Raw genomic sequence first — 13,329 nt, forward strand, 5'->3', positions numbered from 1 at the left:
AACCCAGTGGATGTGTCCTTTGGTCCTCCAAATCTACCTGCTTCTATTAACTTGTAAAACTGAGCTTTTTCCTACCCTGTGGTTGCCTTATGTTCCAGCAGCTTGTGTGGGTAGATGGTTTCGTACTTCTCATCCTCACTCAGCTCCTGTTCCCTGCTACCTGTTTCATTCTGCTTTGCCAGCAAATCCCAGCGGGGGCTGGTACTGAAAGCTGCTTCTAATGATGACTTAAAGGAAAAGTTTCACCTAGCAGTGCTGAAAAGCCTCTGTTCCTTTTGAAACAGGCAGCATCTGTAAACATACAAGGAACAGGGTAAGCAAAAAGATGTGTTCATAGTGGAAGGGAATGAAAGATGGGGAGGGGGAACTTAAAAACCACACAAACAAAAAAACCTTCACAAAATCAACAAAGTACCACAAACAAAAAAAACCAAACCAAAACAGAAGACTGCTCCTTTCTTACAGTTGATGGCAAGGTGATGCTTCGCTGGCATCTTGGGTTGGTTGCCTTACAAAAGGTGTGCTGGGACCACCAGAAAGCTTTTAATGTGGAGCGGTGTAAGCTGTGAAAACAGGACAGGCCTTTGTTTTATGGCACTGAAATAAAGGAGGTGAACACTGCGGTCCCAGGGAATGCCCAGTTGCAGGTGCATCTCCATGGAACCGCTACGGGAGGGAGAGGCGCAGAGCAAAGCCTTCAAACTTCCAAAATGTTAGGAAACACAGAATTTAAAATGCACTTGCTTATGAACACGGCCAACTTGTCAAGGAAAGTGGCAGTTTCAAGGATCAGCTCCAGAAGAAATTGTGCTACAATCTGAATTCCAGGCTCCTTTTCTGTTCCTTTACAGAGGAAATAAGTGAGTTCCCTCCAGATAGTCAAATAGAACTAATAACCTCTCCATGGACCATTTCCCCAGCGCACCAGGATTTAATTTCACAGGAGCTGATATCCAGATGAAAAGCTGTTTTGGTGATGCAGGGACTCTCTCTTTCTACAAAAGCAGAACTTCATTACAGGTGGCTCTTCTCCCTGTGAGAAGATCCCTGCCCCTGTGTGTCACTTGGTTGATCCTGCAGAGACGGCTGCCTGGGAATGCTTTTCCTCTCTGATAAGGTTTAGTGCTTTGCGAAGCTACTGTGGATGTGTTCTCTGCATGCTCTTTTCTTCCAGCTGAGATGCTGCTAAGATATTAGTGAAACGGGGTTGACCTGGCATAAGAAAGGTGTGTGGCTGGGACTAGATGCTCTCTAGAAAAGTGGGTGGAACTTGAGAACCTTGTCCCTTTCTCCACGGTTTCCTTAAAACAGGAGAAAAAAAAGCCCTAGAAAGCCCTGTGTTTGCTCCTGCTTCATTCTTTACTCTTTGCTGTTTTGTTTCATCCAGATTTTGGGTTTATGTACAATATCTTCTGTTTCTGTTCAGGTTCTTGTGAAGCGCGACCCAGCTAGATGGAGTTTGGACTTGCTAGCGTCAGAGCGGTATTTGAATAAAAACAGTTTTCATGTATTTTTGTTTCATTGTAGAACATTAAAAAATTAATATTTTAATAAATATTAAATGAATAGTTAATATTTAATTTTAAATAACAATGATACTTTTGTCCGTACCAGATTCTGGATATCAGAGTGCTAAAATCAGATGTTAAAATAACCTGGCTCACTACGCCGAAAGAGATGCAAGTACTGGAAAGCTTCGTGTTGGCCTTGTATCTTGATTTCTTCTGACTTTTTTTTTTCATTTCTAGTATTTCCTATCTCCCAGTAAATTACTGAGAGATAGCTCCTAGCTATATCTGACGAGCAGCAGCAGAAATGCAGCAATGTGAAATATAGATAATACATCCTGAACAGTACTGTATGTAATTAGACTATAGTTGTGCATGTATGTGTTCTCTGTCTTGTTGCATTTCAGAAACGCTGTGTAACGATAAGCTCAGGGGGTTTATACTGTGGCCTTTTAAAACCTGCTTTGTTGCTATTGTTGTCTTGGACGATATCTAGTTTGGAGCTGGGTGATCTCCTGAAGGTCCTGGCTGTTGTGTCCATGTTGGCAACTGCTGCGTTGCTTGTGGGAAGCTTTGCACCGAAAGGCAAAACCGGAGTGGCTCAGTGAAGGTGTTTCCTTCAGAATGTCACGAGGCTCTTGTCAACTTGCTGGACTCTGGCTGAAAAGCAGCCCCGTCCTCCCAGCACGGGGTCTTGCCCCCACTGTTCTGTGTTTTCTGCCTACTGGCTGAGACTGCTCCATCCCATCGTGTTGTTTAATGGCCTTGACATCCCATATGGGTCCCAGTGCCCCCCATCCCTTAGGGATGCCACTGGTAATGGACCATCAGATGGGCTTCATTCTGCTGATTGCCAGGCCCAGCCAGTTTTCTGCCCACCCTGAATTTTCTTCTTGATTCTTTTTTCCCTTTTGATCCTTACAGGAATCTTAGTGTCTAGAGCTGTCTTGGCAAAGAATTGGCCACTCCATTGGCTCTAAAGGGCCTTTGCAAAATTTTAAATATGCAAATAATAATAATTATTGCTGGTAATAATAGGAGCAGCATGGGATTTCTTTTTTTTTTTAGGTTTCTCTGTCCTCTGCAGATGCCACTTTAATGCAAATCAAACTTTGCGGATTGTGTTACCTATTGAAAAATAGTTTCAATTAGAAATTCAATTACACTGTCTTGGGGGGATGGAACTGACAGTTTCTTTGAATTTTGCACGTTATAGAGGGCTCCAAAGTACCATAAATCTGCTAATTGATTTCTGTACCTGTAATGTTTGATTAGGTGTATTTTATTGTCTTCTTGGTTTTAATTAACCCCAGGCTTGTCAAAATGCTTCCACTGACAAAGGATATATGATGAACTGAGATAAACTCTATTAACAGAGGCTGACTTTTGTCAGTAATTGCTATCATGCATAAGAGTTATTAGAAATTATCGCACACAAAAAGAAACTGTACTTTTGGTAACAACTTTTATGGGCTGCTATAAATCTGTTGATTGCCCCCTACATGCAGGAGATAAGCAACTGTGAATGACAAGGGGTCCGAAGGAAAATCAATCATTTGCTAGATGTCTTATAAATATTAAGCGTGACAAAATGGGAAGAGTTATGAAGTGTAAGTGCTGAAAATGAAATGGATGCTGATGCACCTAAACTTGTTCCCATTAGAGATTGCGAGGGCCGTGGAGACAAGGGCACGACTACTTCTAGAAGCTCTTGGTTTGAGTGAAGCGGAACATGTTACCTTGGCGGTGGAGCTCTGGAAGACTAAAGCAACACTGAGCTCTTTGCTTCTAGGCCCTTGGTTGGTGTCCCAGCATGGGCTGTTACCACTTGGCAGCTGTCTGTCACCTTAGAGGGCAGGCATCCAGCAGGGTCATGTCACCAGTGCGTGGGGACAGAGGCAAGCAGGAGGGTCGATGGGCTGAGGATGCGCAGGTTTTACCCAAGAGGCAACTGCAGAAACTGCAGTGGAGACGTTTTTGCTGAGCACAGAGGTACCCAGCGATGCTGCATGCTGTTTGTGTGGTCTGCTCTTAGAAATGCTTCATCTAGGAATACTGTAGCAAACCTGACAAAACAGGAAAAAAAGGTTAATAGCCACATCTTTACTGATGTATCCAGCTGTAGGGACAGAGTTTATGCAAGATCTATAGATAGTAATGTATATAAACATATGCAGAAATCTGTGCATAAGTAATTTTAACTGAACTGCAGCTTCATCTGTCGCAGATCTCTGCCCTGGGTTGGTCCCTGGATGCTCTGTTTGTCTGGAGCTCTGTGTGAACGGGGTGTTGATGCGGGTGTAATCCTGCAAATGCAACTGGCAGAATACTGGGAGTACAAACAGTGCAGTAATTAAGCCATACAAAGTTGTAAAAGCATGAGACAAACTTTCTGCAACATACAACACGGCTGTTAAAGCTGATAGGACTGCTTCTCAGAAATGCTATAAACTTGCTTTTATTGGTAAGGCAATGTCTGTAAGTGCTGTGGGCATTTCTACTTTGTTTAGGGGTTTGTGGTGTTTTTTTTTTTTTTAACTGCAAGTGAAGGGAGCACATACAGTCCCCAGGAGCTGCAGAGACCTGTTTCTGTCTTCTGCCAACTTCTGTCCAGGCTTTGGACACTCTTGGCTGCAGCAATTTTGAAGTTGCTTAATAGATCTTCTGTCTCACTCAAAATGGTTAATTTTAGCTCAATTTTTTTTAAAGAAATTTTTAGCTGAGAAGGTATTTTAAACTGACCTTCATTTTCTGTGCTGCTTTTCCTAAAAATTGTCACAGTGACTTAGCAGTACAGTTGTGTGTGTGTGGAGAAAGGAGAAGCAGAGTGGAACCTTCCTGAGCAGAGGTCCTGTGCAGTCCTAAAAGCTGTTTGAGCTAACAGTATCAGGATATTTAACTTATTAATATTTTGGAGAGCTTTAAAACATCTCCGCAGCTTGTGAGGTATGAGATCCTCACTTTGCTGTCTTAGTTTAGCCCAAAACAGCTCTTCAAATGCTTTGGGCTTTTTGGAGTAGTCCTTTTTTTTTTTTTTTTTTTCCTGGGTGCTGGACACTGCAATGTTTGAAGTAGTAGGAGCGGCTGGAGTGGATCTACTGGTGTGTGTGGGTATGCTGGGGTGGAGAGGCACAGCTGGCACCAGGGGGCTGCTACCAGGGGCACGTGCATTCTGCAGCTCCCAGCAAGAGAACCACTTAGCCTGCCGATCCTCACGGGTGAGGCAAGAAACCGCACTGGGCTTGAGTCCCGGGTCCCGTGGGGCACTCCCACGCAGGACACGCAGGGAAGGTGTTCTGCAGCATGCTGGGTTCCTAAGGACTATGTGTCTTTAGGTGAGCTGCTAGAGCGAGAGCTGTGTCATGGGTTTCCGCAGCCCAGCGGGGGATCTTGGTGCTGGACCCCTGGCATGGCGTCGGTGGGATTTCCTATGAGACTCCCCTCTCCTGCTGCGAGTGGGGAGCTCTAGTAGCTGCCAGTTGTGATCTGGCTTGATGTTTTGCGGACTGTCAGAAGAATCCTAGACATCCCATAACTTGTGATATGGGAAAGTGAGTTGAGGCAGCAGAGGAGAGAGGTGCAGAGAGGGCTGAGGATGCGCCGTACTGAGGAGCAGAGACAGATCTTCTAGCCTTGGCTTGGTGGGAATGGTTCTGCAGGCTGGGCAGGTCAAACCGACTTGTTGCCCGCAGTTTCGGAGTGCTGCAGCGCAGTATCGCAGCCCTCCTACCACACCTGGTAATTCCCCCAGCCTCCAAGGGGCAGTTGGTGTGTTCCATAGCTGCACCCTTCTTTCCGCTTGCCTTGGTTTTGGTTACGTAGCTCTGTTTAAGAGTCTCCATGCAAGTCTCGTGTGTGAGCGCACATATATCTATATTCCCTCCTGGGGTATGCTGAAAACAATCCATTTAGAAACCAGGTGTCCTTGTCTCTCTCTCGGCATCTGGTTAAATATCAGCGAAGTAGGAGAAGGTAAATCCTAGGATGCTTCAACAACTGCTAGGTCTGTGAAGCCCTCGGCTCCAATCTGATGGGATTTGAAGGTCACGGTGGTTGCCCACAAGTGAAAGATGTGTCCTTACTCCCCATAGATAAAGCGGACCAAAATGATCTATCTTAAGGTGTCCCTCAACTGAGCTGGAGGGAAGACGTGTGCGTTTCAGTCTGCAGAGACCAGAGGTCGCTGTTTAACTGGGAATGGAGACCCCCTCGCCTCCCCAGAGCCACCTTCTCTCTATTGTGTCCAGCTCTCAACCTGCTCTGTTAATACCTCAGGCTGCTTTTCCCTTACAAAAAGGCTGTTCTCTTAAAAGCACAACGCTAGGCTTCTGCAGATGAAGGGCTGAATAGATGTAGCTGGAGGAGAACGCAGGACAGTGTGGCTGAGCTCTCTCCCTTCGCACTTCACCCTTGCCCCATGCGCCTACCAACATGTCCTGCAAATACCCCTCAGTCTTGATGTGCAGCTCCTCAGCTTCATTCATTCCCGGTCCCCAGCACAGCAGGCATCTCTCTTTAGCATGAGAAATGCATGTAGTGTTGAGCAGCAGCCAGGGCAGGGTGATAGTGGTGGTGTGAGGATGAGGGGCGCACGGACTTGCAGGTGGTGTGATCTCCCTTCTGTTTGCAAAACGAGGGATGAGACTGGTCAGAACCAGACAGACCTTTGGGTAACGTGGCCATCCTAAAAGTGAGATGCTGTAGAAGGGGAGCACATAGCAGGAGCAATGCTCAAGGTTTGTGTTCAAGTGGGCCGTACGGTATTTTCTAATGGTGGGGTATGGGAGGCTGTGTGCCATGGCCCTTCATCACGTAGCCGGACTGAGCTGAGTGCATGAGCAGGTTTGGTGAGGCTCAGGAACCTCGTTGCATATGGGCTGTGCAGGTGAGTTCATCTCAGGCACGCTCCGCTGGAAGGGCAGCGTGGCAGGCATGCCTTGTGACGTGGGCAGGTGACGGCTGCGTGGGTCCTGGTTAAAACTCGGTCTGAGTAGCAGCGCTACAGAGAAACCCATTTTGAAGCTCATTGAGCCTCTCTTGGTTGTCCTGGAGGTTAAATTGCTGCTGCTGCAGACAAGTGCACCCCTGCAGAGGGGTATTGTCCTCTCCTGGGCAGTCCTCTGGCAGAGGTGTAGACCTGCACCATTGCAGCACCAAGGCTGGACCACGGAGCCCAGCTGGTCCTGACCTGGCCGTGAGCATGTTGCCACCAAGTCTGTTCCAGGACAAGGAGAACTGGCTGAAAATGCTCAGCTCCTTTTATGAATCTCCATAAAATCCCATGGGTCACAATTTTCTGCAAGTTGCAGAAGTGAATTAGCTGCTTACGTCAGCATTCCTTACTGCTTGAAAACACTTTGGCTTTTAACTTCATTGCCTCTCTCTAGAGAAAAGGCAAATGAGAGCTTCCAGCAGAGACGATGGACACTTGTGCCTTTCTTCAGAATGGTCAGGAGTGCCTAGGCTTGACCAGATGGGACATCCACGGCAGCAACAGCCTGGGAAGCAAACAAACTGTTTCCCATCACTCCGCTAGTTCGGTATTGACGGCAGACAGAGATTCAGCGGTATGTTCTCAATAGGTTTATTATAGTCAATACTTATTAACAGATGAAACAGACAAGATCTGAGCCTATTGATATTGTAAATCAATGTAGATCTGTTCACTCCCCAAAACTACAGTCTGTTCTCAGCAGAGCCACAAATCCTTAGTTAAAACTTCGGTCTTTTGCCTAGACCTGTAAACTTGTTGTGGATACCTTTGCCTTGGCAGAAACAGGTCTCTTGTTAGACCTGTCGTTCCAGTACACGTGGGGAATAAGCTATCCAGCAGAAGGCACTATTTGGCTGGAAAGATTAGCATGGTGTCGTGGTTTAACCCCGCCAGCAGCTCAGCCCCACGCAGCCACTCGCTCGCTCCCCCTCGGTGGGATGGGGAGAGGATCGGAAGGAAAACAGTGAGAAAACTCATGAGTTGAGACAAGGACAGTTCAGCAGGTAAGTCTAAAGCTGGTGCACAAGCAAAGCAAACCCAGGAGTTCACTCACCGCTGCCCATGGCAGGCAGGGGCTCAGCCACCCCCAGGGGAGCAGGGCTCCAGCACGTGGGACAGGGCCATGGGCAGGCAGACAGCATCGCTCCGAGCATCCCCCTTCCTCCTCCTTCCCCCAGCTTTATATGCTGAGCATGACGCCATACGGCATGGGCCAGCCCTTTGGCAGGGGGGGTCAGCTTCCTGGCTGTGCCCCCCTCCTTCCCCCAGCTCCTTGTGCCCCCCAACCCACTTACTGGTGGGTGGGGGGCATAAGATGCCTTGGCACTGCGTGAGCGCTGCTCAGGGTAATGAAGGTTATCGTCCCTGTGTCACTGACACTGTTCTCAGCACAGAGCCAAGGCACAGCCCATAGTAGCTACTGTGAAGAAAATGAACTCCATCCCAGCCAAAACCAGCACACGTGGTGTGGTTTATTGGAAATGCCATGCAGCAAGCCAGTACAGCTGTCACACTGCACGTTACCTGTGTTTGGGTGGGCTTGAGCTGTGCCCCTCTTGGGAGCACAACTAGCAGAACTCTGCATTCAGAGCAGTGGGAGTGTAGGACACACTGCGTCTAAATAACTTGCAACATCCTGTAATGTTACTGCACAAAAGGTCTGAGTTAATGATCCAGTTGATTTACAAGTCAACTGCATGACAATAGAAATTAATATTCACTGATGAGCCAACCTAAGAGGCCTTGAATTTTTTTTTTCTTCTCTAATGGTTTTGTGTCAAACGTGTGGGTGAGTTCATATACCTGGGTATGGATCAGAGGGTATTTGGGCATAAGTAGTATTTGATTGACTTTTGGACTATCCTGAAAAATGCAATGCAAGAAATCTTGTGTGAAACTGCCAGGTACTGTGCTGTTCTGAGAATATCTCCAAGTACCAGTGAATTAGTAGCTGGAAAAGGAGATTCTTGATCAAACTGGCTTTGTTTAGGGGGCAAAGCATCAGTTGCTGAGGCCAGATACTGCTCTCTTTTTCTTCTAATTTATACCCAGGTGAACTTGCACCATAGTAAAATCACAGTGAGAGAAAAGCTTTGGTTATTAGGGGAAGAAGGTGGCACTTTAACTGATTTGTAGTTAAAAAACAGGCTTGCTGAGTGAAAGCTGCTGGCTGTGGCAAGTCCCCTCCCTGCAGCAGAAAGCTGTATGGAGGGGACTTCTGTCTAGTGTATCGGTAGTCAGAAGTGGCTACTTGAAGTCTGTGTTTAACCCAGAGAACCGGAGCATCATCCACCTGCCTGGTGTGAGGGTGGGTGGTGGCTGCCTGAAAGCAGTTCCTTGACATCTGCAAGAACAGCTTTGGACATCTCTGCTTTTATGGTTTTTCTCTTTTAGGCTGTGCTGGGCTGTGCCATGCTGAACTGACTCATGTTCATGACACAGGAACCCTGTGCTGTGCCTGAAGCAAGAGGCTGCGCAGTTCCCCATCAGCCCTGGGCTGCGTTGGGACATGAGGACCTCCAGGGATGCACCATCATTCCTGCCTCCTTGCACTGAACGAGTCTCTTTCTCAGAGAAAACAGGGAGATGGGCTCCTCTGCTCTCTTTGTTCTGCTGCTCAGCATCAGCGGGGACTGGGTGCAGATAACTTGTCAAAGGGGCACAAGATATGGAGCTCCTGGCCCTGCTTTCTGCTCTCCAAGCCCCAGTAAGGTCTGCAGCATCCCCAGGCTGTCCCTCTCCTGTAGCTTCTCTCTTGCAGAGCCAGTACTTAGCAAAACTCCTCTAATAGCCTTTATGGTCTTAACCCAATTTCCTTCAAAACTGCCATATGCTGTGAGCTTTGGGAGGGATTAAGAACATGAGAAGGCTGCTCTTTTAAATCCCATGGAAAGGAGGGAACGTGGCATTCTGAGTGCCTGCAGGCAAGCAGTACAGCAATCTCATCACTTCTGTATTGGGGCAGAAAAAAAACCTTATGCCCTTACTGAACCTAAGGCTGCCTTCTTGAGCAAGTATTTTTCCTAATCGGAGGAAATGTGAGGGAAATTTTGCCTGCTGTTTTGTTGTCATATTGGGTGGTGCTCTGAGATGCTGCTAAGACTTGTGAAGAAACAAGACCACGTGGAAGATGGTGAACTCCAGAGAAGAACCAGATGCTGCAGAGATACTCCTACTGAGTAACCTCTTCCCTCTGTATCAGCATGAGATCTATCCCAGCTGTTAGGAAGACTTTTGCAGGGTGCTGAGCCAGCCAGGTGCTGTCTTGTGAATCATTGTTGTGGCATGTGATGGGAGGCAGTGTCTAATCTGGGAGTTAAAGCACCTGGTACTAGGGGTGGCCCTTCAGACTGGGCAAGGTGAGATAGATTTCAGGAACAACCTCTTGGCAGCCGTGCTGGGAAGCTGGTGATCCTGGAGTTAGGCTTGGAGGGTCTACACGTGGTAGGCTCAACCTTTTCAGAATCTCTAGACCAGTGCTGAAATCCACAGGCTGTCGTGGAGCAGGGCACCCTCCCTTCCAAATAGCCCAGTGGTTCACGTGTGGTGGTCCTCAGTCCAGATCAGCATGTGAGGCTCTGGTGTCTGGCACCTGGAGGGAAGTCCTGCCTGGATCTGGATTGGGAACGGTGCCCTGTGGCCCCAACGCTTCCGTATGTGTGAGAAGGAAGAGTCTGTTTCTGTAGCTATGGGTAGACTTCATGCAATGAAACTGAAGTACCAGGAGGTGGGAATTTCTTATGTATCTGTAGAGCATCTGTGCACGGGGCATAAAGAGATTAAAACTGGAAGTATTTTTTCACCTGGATCACCTGATCCTTGATCCTGCGGGTTTTGTAGCCCTGTGCAGGGGGTGTTGCATCAGAGCACTAGGGTAACGAGTGCGATGGACCCTGTCTCCTGCCTTGGAGGTCTACAATATGAGTTTATCCTGTGTTTAAAGTGCTGGAGAGTCTTTGTTGCAAGCTGTGGTTGAAGGACAAAGTACAGTGACGGAAACTATTCTGAGAAGCGGGATCCAGAGGTCAATTAGTGAATGAGCAGGGATAAGAAAATGGAGGTTGAAAAAGAGTCAAAGATATTTACAGCCTGCATGGCCTTCCTTCTCCTGGTGCTTTATTTTTAATGGCTTGCTGCTTTTACCTCTCTTTGTTTAATGAATATATTGCCGAGTTATTGGAAGCGCAAACTGCATCCAAAAGCAGGACACTCAGGGTTTATTATATTCATATAACTCAAAAACAGCCAAATTGATTTTCTCTTTCTCTTTTTTTTTTTTTATTCCTCCTCCTCCACCTCATCTTTAAATCTTGCAGCGGGTTTAGTGGTAGTGACAGGTGTGAGACTGACAGCACTGCAGTCGGAGAAGCTGTGTTTAGGTAATGACCCCAGCCACGGGTGGGGAGAGCACCCTCTCCTTGCTTTGCCTCCAACCACCTCTCCTTGTGGCTCGGGGCAGATGCAATGTCTGGCTGCCTGCTGGGGTCTCTACTCCTGCTGGAATGCCTTGGAGAAGCTGGGCCTGTCTCTTCCATTCACTTAGCAGCACAGCTTCACGTCGGTGTGATCACCTGCTCTCTTATGACTGGAGAGTGGAGGCACAGACATCCTCAGCCATCACCACCCAGAGCCTGAACTTGCAGCTCGGCAAAGGCCGTTGGACCCGGAGCCCCTGGGGTGACTTCAGCTCCCCTTGCTGCGGGAGATGGGTAGATGAGTAGCGTGTGGGAAGAAGCAAGTGTAATGGTTGCTCTGGGTGGTCTCTTTATCTGAGCATCTCCACTGTCAGGCTTAGCTCAGGTAATTCTTTCTGTGAAGTGACAGAGGGGTATATTTGGTGGCTTCTGCTCTCTTTAGTGCAGGCTGCATCAACCTGTAGGCTGCCTGCCCCCTCCTGGGGTGTTCCCCTTGCTGGTACAGGTGGACGGGGCAGGTTTTGGAGCCGTGCTAGCTGCCGGAGCCTGGGACTTTGTCCTGGAGCTACCCCACCTGTCCGATGGAAGCCTAGCACCAGTGGGCTTCAGAGGCACCCCTGCCCTGTCCTCCCAGTGTGGAAACGGGGTGAAGGAGAAAAGCTGGATGGTGGGGTAGGGAGATCTTTGCTCCTGGACCCCACCCTCAGTATGAAACAGCAAGAGGTTTTCATCTCAGCCCTGGTTAATGAGGGCATTTTGATCTACAGTTGTTGACTGCAGAAAGAGCCTCCCTGATAAAGGGGGAAGGGATGTCCTGGGGGAGAGGGTCGCTGAATATGCATGGCCCCGGGTCTCTTTGTTTAGCTGATATCTGACTATATTTATTCTTCTAGATTACACATTCTGACTGCGGAACAAAGGGCTGGCAGGAGCTGCTCTCTTGTGCTTAATAATTTGAGTGAATTTACATTTCAATGCAGCCCTGCGCCACTTCCCACCCCCCCCCACCCCCCCCCTGGAAAGAGCAGAATTTCCCTGTTGCAGGGAGGGGGCGAAAGGAGTGGCCAGGCTGGGAGATTTATTGATATTCCCCTCTAAATTTATTCCTTGCGAATCCTGTGCGCGTGTGTGCCCACCTGCCTGATGCAGAGATATTTTCTTCCCTGCCACCCTACTCCATGACTTGCTCAGATAAGGCTGGTTGCCCCACCTCCCCGCTGAGCAGTGTGATTCATCATCAAGTAATTAACCATCGGCAGCACAGAAAGTACCTGGCTAAGCAGAAGTGTGAAAACACATCTACACCTAATGGGAACAGGACGGAAGGTTTCTAGTTTGAGTGACACCCGGGGAGCTGCAAAGTGACAAAAAGACAAGAGTTGGCTATTGCCAGGACTCCCCAACATGGTCTGGTTTCTGTGTAATGTCCTTTTCACTCTACTTTGGGGCCTGAAAGTGCAAAAAAATCATTTGCTGAGTCAGAGTTAGTCACAGGGGGGTCTAGAGGTGGCAGTTTCTCATTTGTCTCTCTGACCAGGCTTGGATCCCTGCCTGTAGCGAGTGGTTTGACCAGGGTTTGGCTCGTCTCTTGCTTCTGAGATGAATTTTCCCTGTTCTGCATCCCTAAGCTTATCAATGGGTATGATTTTGTGTCCCTGTATAGGATCCTGGGCCTTGTGAGCCTGCATGTCCCGGGTTAGCTGCCACCCAGCTCTGACTGAGCCATGGTCCTGCGGTTTAACATCCGTGCTTTGCCTCCTGTCCTCCTGACGATAACCTCGCAGGGACAGGGACTTGGCACATTGATAACCCCGGCGTGCTATGCTGCATTTGGGTCTTTACCGCTACGGCTCTGCATTAGCCTGTTATAACAAATGTTTGATTACAGGAGCAGGCCCTTGTTGCTGTTTCTGAGGATGTCTCTCCTGGTCTGGAGCCCCTTAGGAGGCATCTTGTGAGCACAGGACTTTGCTGAGCAGGGTCTGTGTGTTGAGGGGTGCCTCAAGGAAATGCTTTTCTCCTATTTGCTTTCCTGTCTAGTCCCACGCTGTCTCACGGTGCAAAGGGAGATGGAACCCCGCTGCTTTTGAGGCTGAAGAAGCAGGACATGGTGGAAGACACAGCCTCTGGCGTAGCTGAGTGCAGCAGCAGCCTCTTCCAGAAGCTTGTTACATCCATGGTGGTTGCTTTGGGCAGCCAGAGGACAGGTACTTTTGTCTTGAATAGTTTTCTCACCAACTTTTTCCTTCTTTTTGACTCCGTGTGAAGACCTGTGCATGGGAGGTGTGAGTTCTTGAGCTGAGCTGCAGAGTGCTCCCATGTGCGAGGGGACCCTGCTTCTAGCCAGCTCCAGATATGTGACTGGTGGCCTTGAATGCATTCAGTTCAGGCCTTTGTTCCACCCTGAACTGCA

This window comes from Falco naumanni, chromosome 11, assembly GCF_017639655.2.
Source record: "Falco naumanni isolate bFalNau1 chromosome 11, bFalNau1.pat, whole genome shotgun sequence".
Lineage (NCBI taxonomy): Eukaryota > Metazoa > Chordata > Aves > Falconiformes > Falconidae > Falco > Falco naumanni.